The following is a 27,297-nucleotide window of genomic DNA, read 5'->3' as shown; positions in this document are numbered from 1 at the left end:
GATGGAATGTGTGAATCAAGGTGAGAGTATACAACGAAGGACAGTGAAGTCATTAGCTAAGAGGGGAGAATGTTGGGAACAATCCAAGCTGATGGATGGAGACACCTTTGTACTTTTCCCTCCACTAATAAAAGCCTAAATCAATATATGAGTAATGTACACGAGTAATTGAGTAGTGGACCACATGTTACAGTGCTATACTCTCCTCTCCTGACTTACTGATTGTGGCAACGGCAGCTTATTCAGGAAGAGGGGGAGGACATTGGAGAATTATTCAATTACATTAGAGTCAAGGGATTCGTCCCAAATGTCACCCTATTCCCTATATAGTGCACTACTTTTGACCAGAGGGCCCTGGTCAAAAGTAGTGCACTATAAAGGGAATCAGGTGACATTTGGGATGGAGCCAAGGAGAGGGAGTGGTGCCTCAGTGCCTGTTGATAGATATGGCTGTTATGCGACAGGAATCAGATGAGATTTCACTGTTATGACATAAAACTGACAAGAGAATGCAACCAGGGGTTTTGAGCTCTTGCTTTTTGTCCCCAGCTGTGGTTTTGGTTGGGTTTTGACGTTTGGTTACCCAAATGAACTGACCTCAGAGTCAGAGTATTTTATGAAAATATCCATCACAACTGTAGTCAATTTGAGATGTTTACTCCAAATGAAACAGTTTACCATCATTAATGAGTGTCTCCACATTCCAGTAACATTCCTCAACCTGTTAATTGATTTTTACAACACGGGTTTGAGCGGTAGTAAACCTGCCCTGTCCTGCAACAACAAGTCTTGAATCTACTCTGTGTTTGTAGAGAGAACAGAGAGGGACATCCTCACACAGGGGGTTATCAGACCAGGCGCTGGAAGGCCCGGGCTCAGGGCTCAGGGAGGGCAGGGTGTGTGTGTGTGTGGTGGACGCCCTGTTAGTGGCACACAGATAATGTACTCCATGTGCTTGAAACCTGACACACACAGACATGGCTAGAGGGAGCGAGGGAGCGCTGAGGCACAACAGGATGGGCAGCCATGTTAGTGATGGAGGGCTCCCTGGTGTCCCATCAGCCCTGAGAACCGCTGGCCGCTGCTTAACCACCCTGTCCCCGTCTCCATCCCCCCTCTGTCCTCCCCCAGCCTGGTCTGATCCATCCTCAAGCGCCCGCTACACTACCATAAACACAGGGGTTTCTTCCCAAATGACACTTATTCCCTATACAGTGCACTACTATATAGTGAATAGGGTGCCATTTGGGATGCAACTAGGGACTAGGTAGGGGGACCGCAGAGAGCCCGGATTCATAGCCGTCTGTCTGGGCTGCACCACAGCCAAATTAACTGTAAAATGGGCTGTTAAAGACGAGGGTCTTGGCTGGGGGGATAGAGGGCTGTGCATTCTCCCTCCTTGTGGCTTTCTCTTGTGTCTCCTCAATGTTCTTCTGTTGGGACATTGACTGTCATGGAGTGAGAGGGCTGGGAAACATGATTTGTGGTTCTGTAGAGGCTTTTGGGACACAGAGACACATCTCTCTGGCAGTTGTGTTGTTTCCTAGCACAGCATGCAATCGTCCCTCCTCTTTAGTTTCTAATGGCCTTCCAAATTAAATGCTGACAAACAAAGGCACAGACTGACTTGGACACTAACATTTCAACTGACAAATATGTTTCATTTCCAAACGCCATTGAGGATTACGGGAGATGTCGGATCGAAAGCCTAGAGTGGCAAGTGCCATAAAAAAGCACTATAGAGAATAGGGCGCCATTTGGGATAGGGCGCCATTTGGGATGCAGATCCTGTACCCACTACACCAGAGACACGTAGCTGCATCTTAATCTAAAACAGACAGACAAACTGGATCCAGGCCCATATGTGGAACAGGAATGGTTTATAAAAGCCGTGAACAATTAACATGCATGTGGGTCTGACTGGCCTAAAAGATTTAGGAATAGTACTTCTCTTATGTTTATATTGGCTTGCTTAGCTGAGGTTCATTTTAATCAGAGAAGCTTTTAGGGGTACTTTCAGTGTATGTTTATGTGAAGCAAGTGAGTAGGTCAGTGCTTTATTGCCTTTTCAAGCCACATGAAAATGGGTCCTCCTTGTGTGACCAAAAATGCAAGAGTTCCAGATTGCTGTTTTCATGCATTATGAATAAAGTGGTGAATATTAAACCCCAGAATCAATGGGTGTGTCCCAAATGGCACCATAGTCCATATATATCCCTATATTCCCTACAAAAGTAGTGCACTACATAAGGAAAAGGGTGCCATTTGAGACGCAATCATTTTTGGGATGTTAACCCAACCAGTCAGTGTCACCGCAATGTACAGTTGAAGTCGGAAGTTTACATACACTTAGGTTGGAGTCATTAAAACTCGTTTTTCAACCACTCCACAAATTTCTTGTCAACAAACTATAGTTTTGGCAAGTCGGGTAGGACATCTACTTTGTGCATGACACAAGTAATTTTTCCAACAATTGTTTACAGACAGATTATTTCACATATAATTCACTGTATCACAATTCCAGTGGGTCAGAAGTTTACAAACTCTAAGTTGACTGTGCCTTTAAACAGCTTGGAAAATTCCAGAAAATGATGTCATGGCTTTAGAAGCTTCTGATAGGTTAATTGACATCATTTGAGTCAATTGGAGGTGTACCTGTAGATGTATTTCAAGGCCTACCTTCAAACTCAGTGCCTCTCTGCTTGACATCATGGGAAAATCAAAAGAAATCAGCCAAGACCTCAGAAAAAGAATTGTAGACCTGCACAAGTCTGGTTCATCCTTGGGAGCAATTTCCAAATGCCTGAAGGTACCACGTTCATCTGTACAAACAATAGTATGCAAGTATAAACACCTTGGGACCACTCAGCCGTCATACCGCTCAGGAAGGAGACGCGTTCTGTCTCCTAGAGATGAACGTACTTTGGTGCGAAAAGTGCAAATCAATCCCAGAACAACAGCAAAGGACCTTGTGAAGATGCTGGAGGAAACAGGTACAAAAGTATCTATATCCACAGTAAAACGAGTCCTATATCGACATAACCTGAAAGGCCGCTCAGCAAGGAAGAATCCACTGCTCCAAAACCACCATAAAAAAGCCAGATTACGGTTTGCAACTGCACATGGGGACAAAGATCGTACTTTTTGGAGAAATGTCCTCTGGTCTGATGAAACAAAAATTGAACTGTTTGGCCATAATGACCATCGTTATGTTTGGAGGAAAAATGGGGAACGCTTGCAAGCCGAAGAACACCATCCCAACCGTGAAGCACGGGGGTGGCAGCATCATGCTGTGGGGGAGCTTTGCTGCAGGAGGGACTGGTGCACTTCACAAAATAGATGGCATCATGAGGAAGGAAAATTATGTGGCTATATTGAAGCAACATCTCAAGACATCAGTCAGGAAGTTAAAGCTTGATTGCAAATGGGTCTTCCAAATGGACAATGACCCCAAGCATACTTCCAAAGTTGTGGCAAAATGGCTTAAGGACAACAAAGTCAAGGTATTGGAGTGGCCATCACAAAGCCTTGACCTCAATCCTATGGAAAATGTGTGGGCAGAACTGAAAAAGCGTGTGCGAGCAAGGAGGCCTACAAACCTGACTCAGTTACACCAGCTCTGTCAAGAGGAATGGGACAAAATTCACCCAACTTATTGTGGGAAGCTTGTGGAAGGCTACCCGAAACGTTTGACCCAAGTTAAACAATTTAAAGGCAATGCTACCAAATACTAATTGAGTGTATGTAAACTTCTGACCCACTGGGAACGTGATGAAAGAAATAAAAGCTGAAATAAATCATTCTCTCTACTATTATTGTCACGCGACGTGTATGCGGTCAGCGAAGTCAAACGCAGGACACAGAGCGGCTGGCAACATACTTTTACTGAACACAGTAAATAGAGTACAAAAACAACAAACCTCCAAACAGGGAGGAAAACACAATAACCCGTACACCAAAGCAACTGCCGGAATGACAAAGAACAATCACGCACAATAACCAATGAGAGACAGGGGTTAATATGGGGAATACAATACAACATAATGGGAAACCGGTGTACACAATAAAGACTAAACAAGACAAACACCGAAACATCGATCGGCAGCAGCTAGTACTCCGGGGACGACGAACGCCGAAGCCTGCCCGAGCAAGGAGGAGGAGCAGCCCCGGCTGAATCCGTGACAGTACCCCCCCTTGACGCGCGGCTCCAGCCATGCGCCGACCCCGGCCTCGGGGACGGCCAGGAGGACGCGGAGCAGGGCGAGTCGGATGACTCCGGTGGAAATCCCTCAACAGGGCGGGATCTAGGATGTCCCTCCTAGGGACCCAGCACCATTCCTCCGGACCGTACCCCTCCCACTCCACGAGATACTGCAGACCCCCCATCCGACGCCTCGAATCCAAGATGGAACGGACCGAGTACGCCGGAGCCCCCTCGATGTCTAGTGGGGGCGGAGGAGCCTCTCGTACCTCATTCTCATGGAGTGGACCAGCTACCACCGGCCTGTGGAGAGACACATGGAACGAGGGGTTAATGCGGTAATTAATATGCAGTTGTAACCTATAACATACCTCGTTCAATCTCCTCAGGACTTTAAATGGCCCCACAAACCTCCGACCCAGCTTCCGGCAGGGCAGGCGAAGGGGCAGGTTTCGGGTCGAGAGCCAGACCCGATCTCCCGGTGCATACACCGGAGCCTCACTGCGGTGGCGATCGGCGCTCACCTTTTGCCGCCTGATAGCCCGCTGCAGATGGACATGTGCAGCGTTCCATGTTTCCTCCGAGCGCCGAAACCACTCATCCACCGCAGGGGCTTCGATCTGGCTCTGATGCCAGGGTGCCAGGACCGGCTGATAACCCAGCACACACTGAAAAGGCGTAAGATTAGTGGAGGAGTGGCGGATTGAGTTTTGGGCTATCTCTGCCCAGGGGATATACCCCGACCACTCTTCCTGCCGGTCCTGGCAATAGGACCTCAGAAACCTACCCACATCTTGGTTCACTCTCTCCACCTGCCCATTACTCTCAGGGTGAAAACCTGAGGTAAGGCTAATTGAGACCCCCAGACGTTCCATAAATGCCCTCCAGACTCTAGAGGTGAACTGGGGACCCCGATCAGACACTATATCCTCAGGCACCCCATAGTGCCGGAAGACGTGAGTAAACAGGGCGTCAGCAGTTTGTAGGGAGACCTGGCATAGGAATGAGACGGCAGGCCTTAGAAAACCGATCCACAACGACCAAGATCGTAGTGTTCCCCTGGGAGGGGGGAAGGTCCGTGACAAAATCCACCGATAGGTGAGACCACGGCCGTTGTGGAACGGGTAGGGGTTGTAACTTCCCTCTGGGCAGGTGTCTAGGCGCCTTACACTGGGCACACACCGAGCAGGAGGAAACGTAAACCCTCACGTCCTTAGCTAAAGTGGGCGACCAGTACTTCCCACTAAGGCAGTGCACTGTCCGACCAATACCAGGATGACCAGAGGAGGGTGACGTGTGAGCCCAATATATCAATCGATCACGAACCTCGAGCGGCACGTACCTCCGTCCCTCTGGACACTGTGAGGGAGTAGGGTTGGCACGTAACGCCCGCTCGATGTCCGCATCGACCTCCCACACCACCGGTGCCACCAGACAAGACTCCGGAAGTATGGGAGTGGGCTCTATGGACCTCTCCTCTGTGTCATATCGTCGGGACAGGGCGTCTGCCTTAGCGTTCAGTGACGCTGGTCTATAGGTGAGCTTAAATCCAAATCGGGTAAGAAACATGGCCCACCTAGCCTGGCGAGGGTTCAGTCTCCTCGCTGCCCGGATGTACTCCAGGTTACGATGGTCAGTCAGAATGAGAAAAGGGTGTTTAGCCCCCTCAAGCCAATGCCTCCACACCTTCAGGGCTTGAACCACCACTAGCAGCTCCCTGTCCCCCACGTCATAATTGCGCTCCGCCGGACTGAGCTTCTTAGAATAGAAAGCACAGGGGCAGAGTTTTGGTGGCGTACCCGAGCGCTGAGACAGTATAGCACCGATCCCCACCTCGGACGCATCCACCTCAACTTGGAACGCCAAAGAGGGATCCGGATGTGCCAGCACCGGAGCCGAGGTGAACAGGTCCTTCAGATGTCTAAACGCCCTGTCCGCCTCAGCCAACCACTGCAGATGCACTGGGCCCCCCTTTAGCAGGGAGGTGATGGGAGCTGCTACCTGTCCAAAGCCCCGGATAAACCTCCGGTAGTAATTGGCAAAACCCAAGAACCGCTGCACCTCCTTCACCGTGGTGGGAGTCTGCCAATTACGCACGGCTGAAACGCGGTCAATCTCCATCTCCACCCCTGACGCGGACAACCGATGTCCCAGGAAGGAGATGGACTCCTGGAAGAACAGACATTTCTCCGCCTTTGCCTACAGGTCATGCTCCAACAGTCTACCAAGCACCCGACGCACCAGGGACACATGCTCGGCTCGTGTAGCGGAGTATATTAGAATGTCATCAATATACACCACTACACCCTGTCCATGCAAGTCCCGGAAAATCTCGTCCACAAACGATTGGAAGACTGAAGGAGCATTCATTAAACCGTATGGCATGACGAGGTACTCATAGTGACCCGAGGTGGTCCTAAATGCTGTCTTCCACTCATCTCCCTCCCTAATGCACACCAGGTTGTACGCGCTCCTGAGATCCAATTTTGTGAAGAATCGCGCCCAGTGTAATGACTCCGTCATACTAGCAATCAGAGGGAGAGGATAGCTGTATTTGATTGTAATCTGATTGAGACCACGGTAATCAATACACGGGCGTAAACCCCCATCCTTCTTCTTCACAAAAAAGAAACTCGAGGACGCAGGGGAAGTGGACGATCGTATGTATCCCTGTCTCAGAGATTCGGTGACGTATGTCTCCATAGCCGCCGTCTCCTCCTGAGACAGAGGATACACATGACTACGAGGAAGCGCAGCGCCTACCTGGAGGTCTATCGCACAATCCCCCTGTCGATGAGGTGGTAATTGAGTCGCCTTCTTTTTACAGAAGGCGAGTGCCAAATCGGCATACTCAGGTGGAATGTGCTTGGTGGGAACTTGGTTTGGGCTTTCAACCGTCGTTGCCCCTACGGAAACACCTACACACCGCCCGACACACTGATCAGACCATCCCTTGAGAACCCTCTGTTGCCATGAAATGTTGGGGTCATGAGATGTTAACCAGGGAAGCCCCAACACCACGGGAAACGCAGGAGAATCAATCAGATATAACCGTATAATCTCCTCATGGCCCTCCTGTGTCTTCATCTTAAGTGGCGCTGTGACCTCCCTAATCAATCCCGACCCCAAAGGGAGGATATCTAGGGCATGGATGGGGAAGGGCACATCAACTGGTACAATAGGAATCCCTAACTTATACATGAACCGGCGATCGATAAAATTCCCAGCTGCGCCTGAATCTACTAGTGCCTTATGCTGGGAGTGAGGAGAAACCTCGGGAAACACAACTTTAATACACATATGCGCAACAGAGAGCTCTGGGTGAGTTGGGTGCTTACTCACCTGGAATGACTCATCAGTGCGCTGCCTACTGCCTCGATTCCAAGGAGACCCTCCCCAGCACCGACCCGCAGTGTGTCCTCTGCGGCCACAGTTGGTGCAGCGGACGGCCTCTCTCCTGGTCTCTCTCCTGGTCTCCCTAGCACCAGCACCCCCGAGCTCCATAGGGCTTGGCTCGGAAGTGCTGGGGGATGGAATGGACGGCCCCGACTCCGGATGTCCGCAGGTAGCCAACAGGGTATCTAGGCGAATCGACATGTCCACCAGCTGATCGAAGCTTAGGTTGTTGTCCCTGCAGGCCAATTCCCGACGCACGTCCTCCCTCAGGCTACATCTGTAGTGGTCGATGAGGGCCCTCTCATTCCATCCCGCGTTGGCAGCCAGAGTCCGGAAGTCCAGTGCGAACTCCTCCGCGCTCCTCTTCCCCTGTCTGAGGTGAAACAGACGCTCACCCGCCGCCTTCCCCTCTGGGGGATGATCGAACACCGCCCTGAAGCGGCAGGTGAACTCCGCATAGTTGACTGTAGCGGCATCTATTTCCCCCCACTCGGCGTTGGCCCACTCCAGCGCCTTGCCGGACAGACAGGAGATGAGGGCGGACACGCTCTCGTATCCCGAGGGCACCGGGTGGATGGTTGCCAGGTAGAGTTCCACTTGGAGCAGGAAACCCTGACACTCGGCCGCTGTGCCATCATAAGCCCTCGGGAGCGAGAGCCGAATCCCACTGGACCCCGGAGGTGAAGCGATGGGTGTAGCTGATGGTGGTGGTATCGTCGGAGGAGGTGTGGGCAAACCTCCTCTTTCCCATCGCTCCATGGTGTTCACCACCCGTTCCATGGCGGTGCCGAGAGCCTGGATCATGGCCACTTGTTGTGCTTCGCGCTCCTCCATTGATCCAGCTGGCACCGCCGCTCCTGCTGACTCCATGTCGTGGTGTGTGAGTCAAACGCAGGACACAGAGCGGCTGGCAACGTACTTTTACTGAACACAGTAAATAGAGTACAAAAACAACAAACCTCCAAAAAGGGAGGAAAACACAATAACCCGTACACCAAAGCAACTGCCGGAATGACAAAGAACAATCACGCACAATAACCAATGAGAGACAGGGGTTAATATAGGGAATACAATACAACATAATGGGAAACAGGTGTACACAATAAAGACTAAACAAGACAAACACCGAAACATCGATCGGCAGCAGCTAGTACTCCGGGGACGACGAACGCCGAAGCCTGCCCGAGCAAGGAGGAGCAGCCTCGGCTGAATCCGTGACAATTATTCTGACATTTCACATTCTTAAAATAAAGTGGTGATCCTAACTGACCTAAGACAGGGAATTTTTACTAGGATTAAATGTCAGGAATTGTGCAAAACTGAGTTTAAATGTATTTGGCTATGGCGTATGTAAACTTCCGACTTCAACTGTAGCATCAGTGACCTTTGGGACATGTGACTTGTGTGTGTGTGGTGCTGGCTCCAAGCAGGGCTGAAAGGAGAAGGGGAATGATAAAAATGAGGGAGGAGGAAGAGAGAGAGAGGTGGAACTCCTATGGGGAATTCATGGAGAGCTGTGACCTCTTACTCCCCATTGGTCCTCCACTCTCTCACTCTCTCCACCAAGCGTGACACAAACATGTGAGCCAGTAAAACCTGGGAAGTTTGGATTAGTTCACTAAATCATTCAAAAGGGAGCCCATAAAATCACATTTATCTTTGAACGTGTGGCGATGTATGTGGCAATCAGATCAAGTCCAACACAGATGATAGCTGGAACTGGATGGGGCTCAGCCTCAGTCTCTCACACTAAACACCAGTGAAATGAAAGCTTGCCAGTCCTGCTTTACATGAATCAGAGTAGTCTGTCTATAGGACATTCATTCTCCCCCCTTGTTAAGGCCAAATATTACTGATTTACATATGCAATTAGCACTTCTGAGAGGGCAGGTTTCAGCCTACCCATTGTTGTCATGGCCCAACAGAATAATGCAATTAAAGCCCATTGTTTAAGTGTGCCCGCTCAATTAAATTACTCATGCGCAGCTGACAATTATCGCCTGGCTATTTGAGATGCATGAATCAGGATGCACTGCCACCTCGTGTTAGATTAGGGTCGGGAGCCGATATATTCATAAAAATTAAACTGCTCATTATCAGGAGGTCAATCACATGTAGAGAGAGATAGTGTAATGTAGTTGGGTGTTGTCGTGTGTACTGAGGATTGTTATCAGAGAGAGAGAGAGAGCTCCCTTTGGTGTTGGTTGGCTTTGATGCTCTCTCTGCTAATGTCAGCTAGCATCGTGCTGTAATGAGAATGGTTGTGTAATGTAGAGCATTTGAACAGTGCTACAGTACAGCTACTGACGTTTGTACCCAGAAGTAAACTACGTACAATAAACTCTGTCTAGAGTTTCTTACCATTTTTTATTGCATCCTCTTTAACCTTTTTTGGATGAGAGAGCGAGACATTAGTAGAAGCAAAACTGAAAAATGCTGATGGATACCAAGCTCAGAGAGGAACGTGCTAACTGTGTTGTTTTTCATCTGCTTTGTACAAGTCACAATGTCAGTGTACTGCAATTGGATTCACTCACTGACTAGATTAAGGGCTCTATCCAATCTGTATCGCTTTATTCAATCTGTATCTCGTTAGAAATATAAAGGTAATTTCCGATTGAGCCAACATATGCAGCTTTTACCGTGAATGCAGTGTCCGCTAAAGCGGGAACATTGCCTTTAAATTTCAATCACGCTGTAATGCTGACCTTCTGCAATACGGATTGAATAGAGCCCTAAGAACAGTCCTGTGACTTCAAAAAGCAGGAAATCAAAGGGGGGGATATTGTTATCTAATTCTGATTTAGACATGGAGAGAGAGGGGGTCTGTCTGCGAAGTGGCTCTGATTCAATAAAATATGTAAATAGAGCCAATCCACTGCTCCAAACCACAGCACACTGTGGTTTTATTGACCTAGTCTTGTTCAAATCAAATCAAATCAAATTGTATTTGTCACATGCGCCGAATACAACAGGTGTAGACCTTACAGTGAAATACTTACTTACAAGCCCTTAACCAACAATGCAGTTTTAAGAAAGAATACCCACACCCCCCCCCCCCAAAAAAATACAATATAAAATAATACGAAATAAAAGTAACAAATAATTAAAGAGCAGCAGTAAAAATAACAATTGCGATGCTATATACAGGGAGTACCGATACCGAGTCAATGTGCGGGGGCACCGGTTAGTCGAGGTAATTGGGGTAATATGTACATGTAGGTAGAGTTATTAAAGTGAATATGCATAGATAATAAACAGAAAGTAGCAGCAGCGTAAAAGAGGGGTTGGGGGGGGGGGCAATGCAAATAGTCTGGGTAGCTATTTGATTAGATGTTCAGGAGTCTTATAGCTTGGGGGTAAAAGCTGTTTAGTAGCCTCTTGGACCTAGACTTGGTGCTCTGGTACCGCTTGCCGTGCGATAGCAGAGAGAACCGTCTATGACTAGGGTGGCTTTTAGAGCCTTCCTCTGACACCGCCTGGTATAGAGGTCCTGGATGGCAGGAAGCTTGGCCCCAGTGATGTACTGGGCTGTACGCACTACCCTCTGTAGTGCCTTGCGCTCGGAGGCCGAGCAGTTGCCATACCAGGCAGTGATGCAACCAGTCAGGATGCTCTCGATGGTGCAGCTGTAGAACATTTTGAGGATCTGAGGACCCATGCCAAATCTTTTCAGTCTCCTTAGGAGGAATAGGTTTTGTCGTGCCCTCTTCACGACTGTCTTGGTGTGCTTGGACCATGTTAGTTTGTTGGTGATGTGGACACCAAGGAACTTGAAGCCCTCAATCTGCTCCACTACAGCCCCGTCGATGAGAATGGGGGTGTGGTCAGTCCTCTTCTTTTTCCTGTAGTCCACAATCATCTCCTTTGTCAGGTCTCTGACCTCCTCCCTATAGGCTGTCTCGTCGTTGTCGGTGATCAGGCCTACCACTGTTGTGTCATCGGGAAACTTAATGATGGTGTTGGAGTCGTGCCAGGCCATGCAGTCATGAGTGAACAGGGAGTACAGGAGGGGACTGAGCACGCACCCCTGAGGGGCCCCAGTGTTGAGGATCAGCGTGGCGGATGTGTTGTTACCTACCCTTACCACCTGGGGGCGGCCCGTCAGGAAGTCCAGGATCCAGTTTCAGAGGGAGGTGTTTAGTCCCAGGGTCCTTAGCTTAGTGATGAGCTTTGAGAGCACTATGGTGTTGAACGCTGAGCTGTAGTCAATGAACAGCATTCTCACATAGGTGTTCCTTTTGTCCAGGTGTGAAAGGGCAGTGTGGAGCGCAATAGAGATTTTATCATCTGTGGGTTTCCGGGATAATGGTGTTGATGTGAGCCATGACCAGCCTTTCAAAGCACTTCATGGCTACAGATGATGGTTCGTCAGAGGGCATAGCGTGATTTCTTATAAGCTTCCGGGTTAGAGTCCCGCTCCTTGAAGGAGGAGCCTGTAATTCATGGCTTCTGGTTGGGGTACGTACAGTCACTGTGGGGACGACGTCATCGATGCACTTATTGATGAAGCCAGTTTTTTTCCCTCTGGTTGCACATTTAACATGCTGGTAGAAATGAGGTAAAACGGATTTAAGTTTCCCTGCATTAAAGTCCCTGGCCACTTGTTCGGTTTGAGGTTGATGGAGCTCCAGCTACATCCTTTTCACAAGCAGTGACTCAATTTGGATTTGATCAGACTTGTTAAATCCATAATAATATCCACAATCTCCTCTTTCTACCAACATTGGCTGCTGGTTGCTGGGAGGTTGTGAATGGCGCCCAGTCCAGTGTTGTGCTCTTGGTGTGCGTCCCAAATGGTACAAATCAACAATGTTAAGAGTTAAAATTTAATGTTGGTTCTAAGAAGATGACACAGGTAACTGTGCAGTTTCTGTGGAGAAAAGGCTGTCTGCTTCTCACAGAGTTAACTAATGAGATGAATGACATTTACATTACATTTTAGTCATTTAGCAGACACTCACAGCTTTGTGTCGGGACTGCTTGGCCTGGCAACAAAACATCAATTGTTTTCAATTGGCAGGATTATTTCCCTCAATGGCAGCTCTGGCCTATCAGAGGCCAGTTTAGTGGAACAGATTATGCTCACCCTGGCAACCACTCACTCCACTCTACCTTTTCCCAGCTGATGTGTTCTCTTCTCCCACAGTCAGTCAGTCTACTCCCTCTGTCAGATGGTCAAAATCAACACCCACTGGCCAACCAAAACTGGTCATTCCTCAGGTAAACTCATCTGACTTTCCCCCTGAAGGCAGAGCTGGCAGGGGAGGGAGCAGGAGACTGATTCATATAGCATAGCGACCCTGGAGGACAGGTTATGTGGCAGATTGGGGGGTGGTATTTCAACACATGGCAGTATACAGTATTTACTTTTTATATGTCATCCGTCAGAATACTACATTATACATAATCCACACTATTATTTTTGGATAACTTTGTTATTGGTTTCAGACTGACACTGTGGGATAGTGTGAGATTTGACCCAGATTTAAACAGGGCTGGGTGGGTTCAGTGCCTGTAGCAGATGCTCGTGGGGGAAGATGAGACATTTGAGCCTCAGCACAGATGTAGGAAAACTGTCCAAGTCAAGTATGGATGGTGCTGCATGTTTCAATACATCAAAACATCAAATCACTATTTTCTGATGTAAAACTTCCTTTACCATACACATACGCACACACATACATGCCACACCCCACACATGGTTCCAAGCACACACACACAGACAAACAAACATAACATGCACTGTGCCATCTCTTCATTGTTGGGCAATAGTTCCTCTATATCAACATAGTATTGCCTGTTTCTCTACTGATTACTCTAAAGCAGGGATAGGCCCTTGACCAAAACTCAGTCAGGGTCACAACGTACTTTTGTGAGTTAGAATAGTAGAATACACAAGGTGCAATTTAGAAATGTGGATGTGGGTACGTAGACCCGCGAGAAACTGTTGTCCTTCATGATGAGTTCAGCAGATCCCTGCTCTAAATGACAGTATTCCCATTAGGGGCTCAGAGAGCCAGGCAGGTCATGTTCAGTGGATAATTTTCCTCTGACCATCTGCTCAAGATTTTCTATTTTCTCTGTATTTCTGGTTTCCTCCCATTTTCCAAAATGAAAATGAAATGTTCCTTTTGTAAACACTGACAGCAATTTGAAACTATTTCAAGTGTCAGTGGGGATTAGATTGACCTCCTCTTCCTATCATTGCAGGAGAACAACTACAACATTTGGGACAGGTAAAATTGAAAGTGTAATTGAGGCAGGCAGGGTGGGCGAACAGGTTGGATAGCTCTCAGATCCACTGGTGGCATACTGAACATGGCTGGCTTGATTCTCGGCTGTAGGAGAAGAGTCCCAGACATACTGTATACAGTGCCTTGCAAAAGTATTCATCCCCTTGGCGTTTTTCGTATTTTGTTGCATTACAACCTGTAATTTAAATGGATTTTTATTTGGATTTCATGTAATGGACATTCACAAAATAGTCCAAATTGGTGAAGTGAAAAAAAAAAAAAAAAACTAGTTTCCAAAAATTCTAAAAAATAAATAATGGAAAAGTGGTGCGTGCATATGTATTCACCCCCTTTGCTATGAAGCCCCTAAATAAGATATGGTGCAACCAATTACCTTCAGAAGTCACATAATTAGTTAAATAAAGTCCACCTCTGTGCAATCTAAGTGTCACATGATCTCAGTATATATACATCTGTTCTGAAAGGCCCCAGAGTCTGCAACACCACAAAGCAAGGGGCACCACCAAGCAAGCGGCACCATGAAGACCAAGGAGCTCTCCAAACAGGTCAGGGACAAAGTTTTGGAGAAGTACAGATCAGGGTTGGGTTATAAAAAAATATCTGAAACTTTGAACATCCCACGGAGCACCATTAAATCCATTATTAAAAAATGGAAAGAATATGGCACCACAACAAACCTGCCAAGAGAGGGCCGCCCACCAAAACTCACGGACCAGGCAAGGAGGGCATTAATCAGAGAGGCAACAAAGAGACCAAAGATAACCCTGAAGGAGCTGCAAAGCTCCACAGCGGAGATTGGAGTATCTGTCCAAAGGACCACTTTAAGCCGTACACTCCACAGAGTTGGGCTTTACGGAAGAGTGGCCAGAAAAAAGGCATTGCTTATAGAAAAAAATGAGCAAACATTATTGCTGCTCGTTATAAGTGAAACTGGGTTATATTGAGGACACAGACACCTGTGGAGCATTTACACTACTCCTGTTTGTCTACTTGACCTGAATTGACTAATGAGATTAAAGCCTCTAATGTTTCTAGGATAAGAGGCTCAGGATGATATGAGAGAGAGAGAGAGAGAGAGAGAGAGAGAGAGAGAGAGAGAGAGAGAGAGAGAGAGAGAGAGAGAGAGAGAGAGAGAGAGAGAGAGAGAGAGAGAGAGAGAGAGAGAGAGAGAGAGAGAGAGAGAGAGAGAGAGAGAGAGAGAGAGAGAGAGAGAGAGAGATGTCCAATAAGAAACAATTGTTTTTATTTTCTGTTGCAGAGGGCCTGTTGTCTGGACCTTTGGCAGTCTCTATGGGGGTGCCACAGGGTTCAATTCTCGGGTCGACTCTATTCTCTGTGTATATCATTGATGTCGCTCTTGCTGCTGGTGACTCTCAGATCCACCTCTACGCAGACGACACCATTTTGTATACATCTGGCCCTTCACTGGACACTGTGTTAACAAACCTCCAAACGAGCTTCAATGCCATACAACACTCCTACCGTAGCCTCCAACTGTCACGATCGCTTACGGACGAGAAGGACCAAGGCGCAGCGTGATATGCATTCATGTTTATTAACAACTAAACACACGACAAAACAACAAACGAAACGTGAAGTCCAAGGTAGCATACAAACAACATACCTTACACAGAACAAGATCCCACAACCAACCGGTGCCAACAGGCTGCCTAAGTATGGTCCCCAATCAGAGACAACGAGCAACAGCTGCCTCTGATTGGGAACCACACAGGCCAACATAGATCTACCCATTCTAGATCTTAAACACAGAACATCGACATAGCAAACACAAACCCAGAAAATACACACCCTGACTCAACAAATACAAGTCCTCAGAGTCAGGGCGTGACACCAACTGCTCTTAAACGCTAGTAAAACTAAATGCATGCTCTTCAATCGAACGCTGCTTGCACCCGCCCGCCCGACTAGAATCACTACTCTCGGTGGGTCTGACTTAGAATATGTGGACAACTACAAATACCTAGGGGTCTGGTTAGACCGTAAACTCTCCTTCCAGACTCACATTAAGCATCTCCAATCCAAAGTTAAATCTTCAATCGGTTTCCTATTTCACAACAAAGCCTCCTTCACTCATGTTGCTAAACATGCCCTCGTAAAACTGACTATCCTACCGTTCCTTGACTTTGGCGATGTCATTTACAAAATAGCTTCCAACACTCTACTCAGCAAATTGGATGTAGTCTATCACAGTGCCATCCGTTTTGTCACCAAAGCCCCATATACTACCCACCATTGTGACCTGTACGCTCTCGTTGGCTGGCCCTCACTACATATTCGGCGCCAAACCCACTGGCTCCAGGTCATCTATAAATCACTTCTAGGCAAATCCCCGCCTTATCTTAGATCATTGGTCACCATAGCAACACCCACCCGTAGTATGCGTTCCAGCAGGTATATCTCACTGGTCATCCCCAAAGCCAACACCTCCTTTGGCCGCCATTCCTTCCAGTTCTCTGCTGCAAATGACTGGAACGAACTGCAAAAATCTCTGATGCTGGAGACACTTATCTCCCTCACTAACTTTAAGCATCAGTTGTCAGAGCAGCTTACCGATCACTGCACCTGTACACAGCCCATCTGTAATTAGCCCACCCAACTACCTCATCCCCGTATTGTTATTTACATTGTTATTTATTTTGCTAATTTGCACCCCAGTATCTCTATTTGCACATCATCTTCTGCACATCTATCACTCCAGTGTTAATGCTACATTTCTTTTTTTTTTCTTTTCTTTTTTTTTTAGGGGGTAGATCAGCTTTAATATTTCAGATAGATTTTAACTTCCATCAATGTAATTGTCTGCATTACTTCCAATCCCCCATATGTTTTTTTTTCTTCTCGCAAATATATATATATATACACACATACACATACACATACAGTGGGGGAAAAAAGTATTTAGTCAGCCACCAATTGTGCAAGTTCTCCCACTTAAAAAGATGAGAGGTACACGTCAACTATGACAGACAAATTGAGAATTTTTTTTACAGAAAATCACATTGTAGGATTTTTAATGAATTTATTTGCAAATTATGGTGGAAAATAAGTATTTGGTCACTTACAAACAAGCAAGATTTCTGGCTCTCACAGACCTGTAACTTCTTCTTTAAGAGGCTCCTCTGTCCTCCACTCGTTACCTGTATTAATGGCACCTGTTTGAACTTGTTATCAGTATAAAACACACCTGTCCACAACCTCAAACAGTCACACTCCAAACTCCACTATGGCCAAGACCAAAGAGCTGTCAAAGGACACCAGAAACAAAATTGTAGACCTGCACCAGGCTGGGAAGACTGAATCTGCAATAGGTAAGCAGCATGGTTTGAAGAAATCAACTGGAAGACATACAAGACCACTGATAATCTCCCTCGATCTGGGGCTCCACGCAAGATCTCACCCCGTGGGGTAAAAATGATCACAAGAACGGTGAGCAAAAATCCCAGAACCACACGGGGGGACCTAGTGAATGACCTGCAGAGAGCTGGGACCAAAGTAACAAAGCCTACCATCAGTAACACACTACACCGCCAGGGACTCAAATCCTGCAGTGCCAGGCGTGTCCCCCTGCTTAAGCCAGTACATGTCCAGGCCCATCTGAAGTTTGCTAGAGTGCATTTGGATGATCCAGAAGAGGATTGGGAGAATGTCATATGGTCAGATGAAACCAAAATAGAACTTTTTGGTAAAAACTCAACTCGTCGTGTTTGGAGGACAAAGAATGCTGAGTTGCATCCAAAGAACACCATACCTACTGTGAAGCATGGGGGTGGAATCATCATGCTTTGGGGCTGTTTTTCTGCAAAGGGACCAGGACGACTGATCCGTGTAAAGGAAAGAATGAATCGTGAGATTTTGAGTGAAAACCTCCTTCCATCAGCAAGGGCATTGAAGATGAAACGTGGCTGGGTCTTTCAGCATGACAATGATCCCAAACACACCGCCCGGGCAACGAAGGAGTGGCTTCGTAAGAAGCATTTCAAGGTCCTGGAGTGGCCTAGCCAGTCTCCAGATCTCAACCCCATAGAAAATCTTTGGAGGGAGTTGAAAGTCCGTGATGCCCAGCGACAGCCCCAAAACATCACTGCTCTAGAGGAGGTCTGCATGGAGGAATGGGCCAAAATACCAGCAACAGTGTGTGAAAACCTTGTGAAGACTTACAGAAAACGTTTGACCTGTGTCATTGCCAACAAAGGGTATATAACAAAGTATTGAGAAACTTTTGTTATTGACCAAATACTTATTTTCCACCATAATTTGCAAATAAATTCATTAAAAATCCTACAATGTGATTTTCTGGATTTTTTTCCCTCATTTTGTTGTCATAGTTGACGTGTACCTATGATGAAAATTACAGGCCTCTCTCATCTTTTTAAGTGGGAGAACTTGTACAATTGGTGGCTGACTAAATCATTTTTTCCCCACTGTATAAACACACATATATATGCATACATCCATACACACACATATATCCTTTTTTAAATTATATTTCCCTTCATTACTTTCCAACTCCACCACCCCTTCCCCAATTGGAGTAAATTAGTGAACAACAATGCTTAGGCCTCTACTTCCAGCCCATACATACTATATACAATTTATGGACACAGTCAAATTCTACCATAATTATATTTTGTTTGTTTTTACTCCTGAACTTCCTCCGATCATTTTCATGATGTCCATCTGGTTTGCTTCTATATGCCATATTTTTCTAACTGTGCTCTTTCACAAAAGCTCTCAACCTATAACCTATATACTTATTATGGACACAGTATGCTTTACATTAGTTATCTTGTTGTTATTAGTTGTTGTTATTAGTCCCATCCTTCAGCTCCATTCAACACCTCCCATCTATCTCTTAACACAATCCATATTGGATTTCTATTTGCTATATATTTTTCAACTGTACTGTGATGTTTTACAAAAGTTCTAAACCTTTCTATTCTCATTGTTTCTACAGATCGTAAATTGAAAATAAATATTTTTGCTAAAAGTATTATTATATTATTGATCGATTGACTATGACTTTTCAGATCACCCAGTAGTGCTATCTGCAGGGTTAGCTCCAGGTAAATATTGCAATCCTTTAGCCATTCCTGGACCTGTGTCCAAAAACAAGCTACAAATGGACAGAACCAAAACAAATGATCTAATGTTTCTGTCTCTTCGCAGCAAAATCTGCAGAGCTGGAAAGATTGTATCCCCCATATAAATAACATTATATTGGTAGCAAGAATTTTATATAATAATTTAAATTGAAAAATTCTAAGTTTTGAAACAGGGGTCGTTTTCCGTATCAATTCATAAACACTATGCCATGGAATCGGTACGTCAAAAATCTCTTCCCAACTATTTTGCAATCTATATGGGACGGCTGTCAATCCTTTGGTCCTTAAATTAAACTGGTATACTTTTTTATTTATCAGAATTTTCTTTAACAAATTATATTCTTTAATGCAAGGCCGACAGACAAGTTCCTTACTTTTTCCCCTTTCCACTTTCCTTTTCCATTTTTGCGGTAATGCTGCAATTATTTGGTTGTAATTTTGGGTAGAGCAGACATTTCCATATGTTTTAGTTAGCTGCATGTGTGACATAACTCCACCAGTCCTACCGATAATATCATTTACAAAGATTATACCTTTAATTAAAAAAATGTTTTTTATAAATTAGTTTATTTGAGTTTAACCACAATATTTGTTCCTTTATTTGTTCTGTCGTTTCTGGAGGATTAAATTGAAATTGCAACTACATTTCTATGGTTTGTTTTAGAAACATTTGGGAAAAATACCATTCTTGAACATTGGGTGAGACAATCTTACTAATTTGCTTGAGAACCAGTTCGGATTTAAGTATAACTTTTGTATGACTGAAGCTTTTAGTGATAGGTCTAATGCTTTAATATTTAATAATTTCTGTCCTCCGAATTCATATTCATGATATAAATAGGCCTGTTTAATTTTGTCTGGCTTGCCGTTCCAAATAAAATTGAATATTTTTTTCTCATATAATTTAAAAAACTGTTCGCTAGGCGTAGGCAAGACCATAAGCAAATAGGTAAACTGGGATAATACTGAAGAGTTAATCAGGGTGATTTTTCCACAAATTGACAGGTATTTACCTTTCCATGGTAGCAAGATCTTTTCTATTTTTGCAAATTTTCTATTAAAATGTATTGGACTGAGATCATTTATTTCATTTGGGATATGTATTCCGAGTATATCCACATCACCATCAGACCATTTTATTGGTAAATTACATGGTAATGTAAAAATTGTATTTTTTAGTGATCCAATATGTAATATAGTACATTTATCATAATTTGGTTGTAATCCAGAGAGGTTAGAAAATGTATCTAGATCCTCTATGAGGCTGTGGAGGGATTCAAATTGTGGATTTAAAAGAAAACATGAATCATCAGCGTACAATGACACCTTTTTAGCCCTGGATTTCTAATCCCTTGATATTATTGTTGGATCTGATTTTAACAGCTAACATCTCGATGGCAATAATAAATAGTGGACAACCTTGTTTTACTCCTCTTGACAGTTTAAAACTTTATGAGAAATAGCCATTATTTACTATTTTACACCTAGGATTACTATACATGATTTTAACCCATTTTATAAGAGATTCTCCAAAATTGAAATGCTCCAGGCATTTATATATAAACCCCAGTCGTACTTTATCAAATGCCTTTTCACAGTCTGCTATGAATAGTAGGCCTGGCTTCCCAGATGTTTCATAGTGTTCTATTGTTCCCAGTACTTGCCTTATATTCTCTCCAATGTATCGTCCATGTAAAAAACCTGTCTGATTAGAATGAATAATGTCCGACAATACCTTTTTAATTCTATGCGCTATACATTTTGCTAGAATTTCTGCATCACAACACTGACATTTCTGCATCACAACACAGTTTTTTAAATGGACTGGATCTTTATATTTCCCACTTGTATCCTGTTTCAGTAATAATGAAATCAGACCTTCTTCTTGAGTGTCTGATAGGTTTGGTATTCCTCGACTGGTATGCCATCCAACCCTGGAGTTTTCCCGGACTTATAGTCTTTAATTGCATCCAGAAGTTCCTCCTCTGTAATTTCACCTTCTCGAGTCTTTCTGCATGGCTGTTAATTTTACATTATCAATAGAAAAAAAACCTCTACAATTTGCTTCAGTTAGAGGAGATGGAGGCGACTGAAATGAAAACATATGCTTAAAGTACTTTGTTTCCTCCTTCAAAATATCATTTGGTGAATCATGGGTGACTCCGTCATTTGTAACCAGTTTCAATAAATTATTTTTGGTAGCATTCCTATGTTGAAGATTAAAAATAATGTCTTTATTTTTACTATTTTCTGCATTGTAGAATAATAGTGAAGACATCAAAACAATGAAATAACACATATCGAATAATGTAGTTACCAAAATTTTTTTAAACAAATCAAAATATATTTTATATTTCAGATTCTTCACACCCTTTGCCTTGATGACAGATTTGCACACTCTTGGCATTCTCTCAACCAGCTTCATGAGGAAGTCACCTGGAATGCATTTGAATTAACAGGTGTGTCTTGTTAAAAGTTAATTTGTGGAATTTCTTTCCTTCTTAATGTGTTTGAGCCAATCAGTTGTGTTGTGACAAGGTAGGGGTGGTATACAGAAGATAGCCCTATTTGGTAAAAGACCAAGTCCATATTATGGCAAGAACAGCTAAAATAAGCTAAGAGAAATGACAGTCCATTATTACTTTAAGACAGGAAGGTCAGTCAATCCGGAAAATTTCAAGAACTTTGAAAGTTTCTTCAAGTGCAGTCACAAAAACCATCAAGCGCTATTATGAAACTGGCTCTCATGAGGACCGCCACAGGAAAGGAAGACCCAGAGTTACCTCTGCTGCAGAGGATAACTTAATTAGAGTTACCAGCCTCAGAAATTGCAGCCAAAATAAATGCTTCACAGAGTTCAAGTAACAGGCACATCTCAACATCAACTGTTCAGAGGAGACTATGTGAATCAGGCCTTCATGGTCGAATTGCTGCAAAGAAACCACTACTAAAGGACACCAATAATAAGAAGAGACTTGCTTGGGCCAAGAAACACGAGTAATGGACATTAGACCGGTAGAAATCTGTCCTTTGGTCTGATGAGTCCAATTTGAGATTTTTGGTTCCAACCGCTGTGTCTTTTTGAGACGCAGAGTAGGTGAACGGACGATCTCCGCATGTGTGGTTCCCACAGTGAAGCATGGAGGAGGAGGTGTGATGGTGTGTGGGTGCTTTGCTAGTGCCACTGTCTGTGATTTATTTAGGGTTCAAGGCACACTTAACCAGCATGGCTACCACAGCATTCTACAGCAATACGCCATCCCATCTGGTTTGCGCTTAGTGGGACTATCATTTGTTTTTCAACAGGACAATGACCCAAAACACACCCCCAGGCTGTGTAAGGTCTATTTGACCACATTTCACATTTACATTTTAGTCATTTAGCAGACGCTCTTATCCAGAGCGACTTACAGGAGCAATTAGGGTTAAGTGTCTTGCTCAAGGGCACATTTACGTCATTTAGCAGACGCTCTTATCCAGAGCGACTACAAATTGGTGCATTCACCCTATAGCCAGTGGGATAACCACTTTACAATTCTACTTTTTTTTTTTTTGTGGGGGGGGGGGGGGGGGGAGGGGTGGAAGGATTACTTTATCCTATCCCAGGTGTTCCTTAAAGAGGTGGGGTTACAAATGTCTCCGGAAGGTGGTGAGTGACTCCGCCGTCCTGGCGTCGTGAGGGAGCTTGTTCCACCATTGGGGTGCCAGAGCAGCGAACAGTTTTGACTGGGCTGAGCGGGAACTATGCTTCCGCAGAGGAAGGGGAGCCAGCAGGCCAGAGGTGGATGAACGCAATGCCCTCGTTTGGGTGTAGGGACTGATCAGAGCCCGAAGGTACGGAGGTGCCGTTCCCCTCGCTGCTCCATAGGCAAGCACCATGGTCTTGTAACGGATGCGAGCCTCAACTGGAAGCCAGTGGAGTGTGCGGAGGAGGGGGGTGACGTGAGAGAACTTGGGAAGGTTGAACACCAGACGGGCTGCGGCATTCTGGATGAGTTGTAGGGGTTTAATGGCACAGGCAGGGAGGCCAGCCAACAGCGAGTTGCAGTAATCCAGACGGGAGATGACAAGTGCCTGGATTAGGACCTGTGCCGCTTCCTGTGTAAGGCAGGGTCGTACTCTCCGAATGTTGTAGAGCATGAACCTGCAGGATCGGGTCACCGCCTTGATGTTAGCGGAGAACGACAGGGTGTTGTCCAGGGTCACGCCAAGGCTCTTCGCACTCTGGGAGGAGGACACAACGGAGTTGTCAACCGTGATGGCGAGATCATGGAACGGGCAGTCCTTCCCCGGGAGGAAGAGCAGCTCCGTCTTGCCAGGGTTCAGCTTGAGGTGGTGATCCGTCATCCATACTGATATGTCGGCCAGACATGCAGAGATGCGATTCGCCACCTGGTTATCAGAAGGGGGAAAGGAGAAGATTAGTTGTGTATCGTCAGCGTAGCAATGATAGGAGAGGCCATGTGAGGATATGACAGAGCCAAGTGACTTGGTGTATAGGGAGAAAAGGAGAGGGCCTAGAACTGAGCCCTGGGGGACACCAGTGGTGAGAGCACGTGGTGCGGAGACAGCTTCTCGCCACGCCACTTGGTAGGAGCGACCGGTCAGGTAGGACGCAATCCAGGAGTGAGCCGCGCCGGAGATGCCCAGCTCGGAGAGGGTGGAGAGGAGGATCTGATGGTTCACTGTATCAAAGGCAGCAGACAGCTCTAGAAGGACAAGAGCAGAGGAGAGAGAGTTAGCTTTAGCAGTGCGGAGAGCCTCCGTGACACAGAGAAGAGCAGTCTCAGTTGAATGACCAGTCCTGAAACCTGACTGGTTTGGATCAAGAAGGTCATTCTGAGAGAGATAGCAAGAGAGTTGGCTAAAGACGGCACGCTCAATAGTTTTGGAAAGAAAAGAAAGAAGGGATACTGGTCTGTAGTTGTTGACATCAGTGGGATCGAGTGTTGGTTTTTTGAGAAGGGGTGCAACTCTCGCTCTCTTGAAGACGGAAGGGACATGGCCAGCGGTCAAGGATGAGTTGATCAGCGAGGTGAGGTAGGGGAGAAGGTCACCGGAGATGGTCTGGAGAAGAGAGGAGGGGATGGGGTCAAGCGGGCAGGTTGTTGGGCGGCCTGCAGTCACTAGTCGCAAGATTTTATCTGGAGAGAGAGGGGAGAAAGAAGTCAAAGCATAGGGTAGGGCAGTGTGAGCAGGACCAGCAGTGTCATTAGACTTAACAAACGAGGATCGGATGTCGTCAACCTTCTTTTCAAAGTGGTTGATGAAGTCATCCGCAGAGAGGGAGGGGGGGGGGGGGGGGGGGGGGGGGGGGATTCAGCAGTGAGGAGAATGTGGCAAAGAGCTTCCTAGGGTTAGAGGCAGATGCTTGGAATTTAGAGTGGTAGAAAGTGGCCTTAGCAGCAGAAACAGATGAAGAAAATGTAGAGAGGAGGGAGTGAAAAGATGCCAGGTCGGCAGGGAGTTTAGTTTTCTTCCATTTCCGCTCAGCTGCCCGGAGCTCTGTTCTGTGAGCTCGCAATGAGTCATCAAGCCACGGAGCTGGAGGGGAGGACCGAGCCGGCCGGGAGGATAGGGGACACAGGGAGTCAAAGGATGCAGAAAGGGAGGAGAGGAGGGTTGAGGAGGCAGAATCAGGAGATTGGAGGGAGAAGGATTGAGCAGAGGGAAGAGATGATAGGATGGAAGAGGAGAGAGTAGTGGGAGAAAGAGAGCGAAGGTTGCGGCGGCGCGTTACCATCTGTGTAGGGGCAGAGTGAGTAGTGTTGGAGGAGAGCGAGAGAGAAAAGGATACAAAGTAGTGGTCGGAGACATGGAGGGGAGTTGCAGTGAGATTAGTAGAAGAGCAACATCTAGTAAAGATGAAGTCAAGCGTATTGCCTGCCTTGTGAGTGGGGGGGGGGGGGGGATGGTGAGAGGGTGAGGTCAAAAGAGGAGAGGAGTGGAAAGAAGGAGGCAGAGAGAAATGAGTCAAATGTAGACGTAGGGAGGTTGAAATCCCCCAAAACTGTGAAGGGTGAGCCATCCTCAGGAAAGGAACTTATCAAGGCGTCAAGCTCATTGATGAACTCTCCAAGGGAACCTGGAGGGCGATAGATGACAAGGATATTAAGCTTAAATGGGCTAGTGACTGTGACAGCGTGGAATTCAAATGAGGAGATAGACAGATGGGTTAGGGGAAAAATTGAGAATGACCACTTGGGAGAGATGAGGATTCCTGTGCCACCACCCCTCTGACCAGATGCTCTCGGGGTATGCGAGAACACATGGTCAGATGAGGAGAGAGCAGTAGGAGTAGCAGTGTTTTCAGTGGTAATCCATGTTTCCGTCAGCGCCAGGAAGTCGAGGGACTGGAGGGTAGCATAGGCTGGGATGAAGTCAGCCTTGTTGGCGGCAGAACGGCAGTTCCAGAGGCTGCCTGAGACCTGGAACTCCAGGTGTGTGGTGCGTGCAGGGACCACCAGGTTAGAGAGGCAGCAGCCACGCGGTGTGAGGCGTTTGTGTAGCCTGTGCGGAGAGGAGAGAACAGGGATAGGCAGAGGCATAGTTGACAGGCTGCAGCAGATGGCTACAATAATGCAGAGGAGATCGGAATGAAATGAACTAAACATCTGGGAGAGGAGAGAGCAGGCCTCCCTCACCAAAAAAATTAATATAACTCTCCCAACTTCCACCTCAGAAACTATAATTGTTTCACTGAACCACCCGAATAAAACTCTCCCAACTTCCACTTTAGAAATTAGAATTGTTGTAAACTACAGCAGACTGTTATCAGTAGCTGTAATTAAGTACAGCAGCTACCAACCACCTAACGTTAATGCCTCGGATGAGGTTAGAAAAACAGCTGAATGGTAGCAGCTAGCTGGCTCAATCACAGGTACTCTTAAGCATGAAATAACATTGGAAACAACTAACCACAGTTGCTAAAAGTTACCAGTAGCTACCCGCTAGCTAGCTAGCTAGCTTTGTTGGTCCAAGTAGTGGGTAAGCTAGCCTCGTGCTTCGCCGGGGTCTGCCGAATACAATACTTACCTACAGTAATTACCTACAATAACCTTCAATAACTACCTGAGTAAGCTACCTATAATACCAAACTACAATACCTACCTACAATCTAAATACATGGTTTAAGCTTAACTCAACACCATATAAGAAGCCAAGCTTACCTTTCATAACGCAGCAATGATTAAACCTTGGGTAGCTAGCACAAAGATATTGTATTTAGCTACTACAGTACAGCCAGCTGGTAGTGTTGGCTAGCTAGCAATGGCTGCTGTGTTGACTTTGTTTGAAAAACGGCGTCGCTGCGAACGAATGTAGCTGGCTAAAAGGATATTGTTTTTAGTTGCTACCGTTGCTAATAGCTACTCGCCAGCTAATCCAGGAGGTGAGTTAGCTAGCTAGCTTCGTGCTACACCCGGCACCGCCGAATACAAAAGTAACCTACAATAACTACACAACAGCTACCCACAACAGCCCACGATGCCTACCTATACTACTTAATAATATACAGCCCACGATGCCTACCTATAATACCTAACTACAATCTAAATACATAGTTTAAGCCTTACTCGACAAAGCCCAAGCTATGTATAAAGCCAAACTGGCAGACTGCAATCAGTAGCCGTAATTAAGTACAGCAGCTACCAACCACCTAACGTTAAAGAAGGAGAGTGATGGAGAGCTGCATCAGATAACCTGGCCTCCACAATCACCCGACCTCAACCCAATTGAGATGGTTTGGGATGAGTTGGACCGCAGAGTGAAGGAAAAGAAGCCAAAAAGTGCTCAGCATATATGGGAACTCCTTCAAGACTGTTGGAAAAGCATTCCAGGTGAAGCTGGTTGAGAGAATGCCAAGAGTGTGCAAAGCTGTCATCAAGGCAAAGGGTGGCTACTTTGAAGAATCTAAAATATAAAACATATTTTGATTTGTTAAACACTTTTTTGGTTACTACATGATTCCATATGTGTTATTTCATAGTTTTGATGTCTTCACTATTATTCTACAATGTAGAAAATAGTAAAAAAAAAAAAAAAAAGAATTGAATGAGTAGGTGTGTCCAAAATTTTGACTGTTATTGTAAGTCATTACAAAATGTGTAGAATTGTAGGAAATCAACTTTAAAACTGCAAACATGTCTCTCCACCCCATGGCAAAATGGGTAAAATTGTAGGAAATTAACTGTAAAACTGCACATTTGTTCTCCCTGCCCCATCGCAAAATAATTGCATGAAATTTGTTATAAAATTGCATTTTTCCCTCTGCCCCATTGCAGGAATAAAATCTCCACTGTCAAGAGGAGGGCCACCAAAA

The sequence above is a fragment of the Coregonus lavaretus genome, assembly GCF_964263955.1.
Source record: "Coregonus lavaretus genome assembly, chromosome: 30".
Classification (NCBI taxonomy): domain Eukaryota; kingdom Metazoa; phylum Chordata; class Actinopteri; order Salmoniformes; family Salmonidae; genus Coregonus; species Coregonus lavaretus.
The sequence above is the reverse complement of the archived record's forward strand: the minus strand, read 5'-3'. Positions refer to the sequence as shown.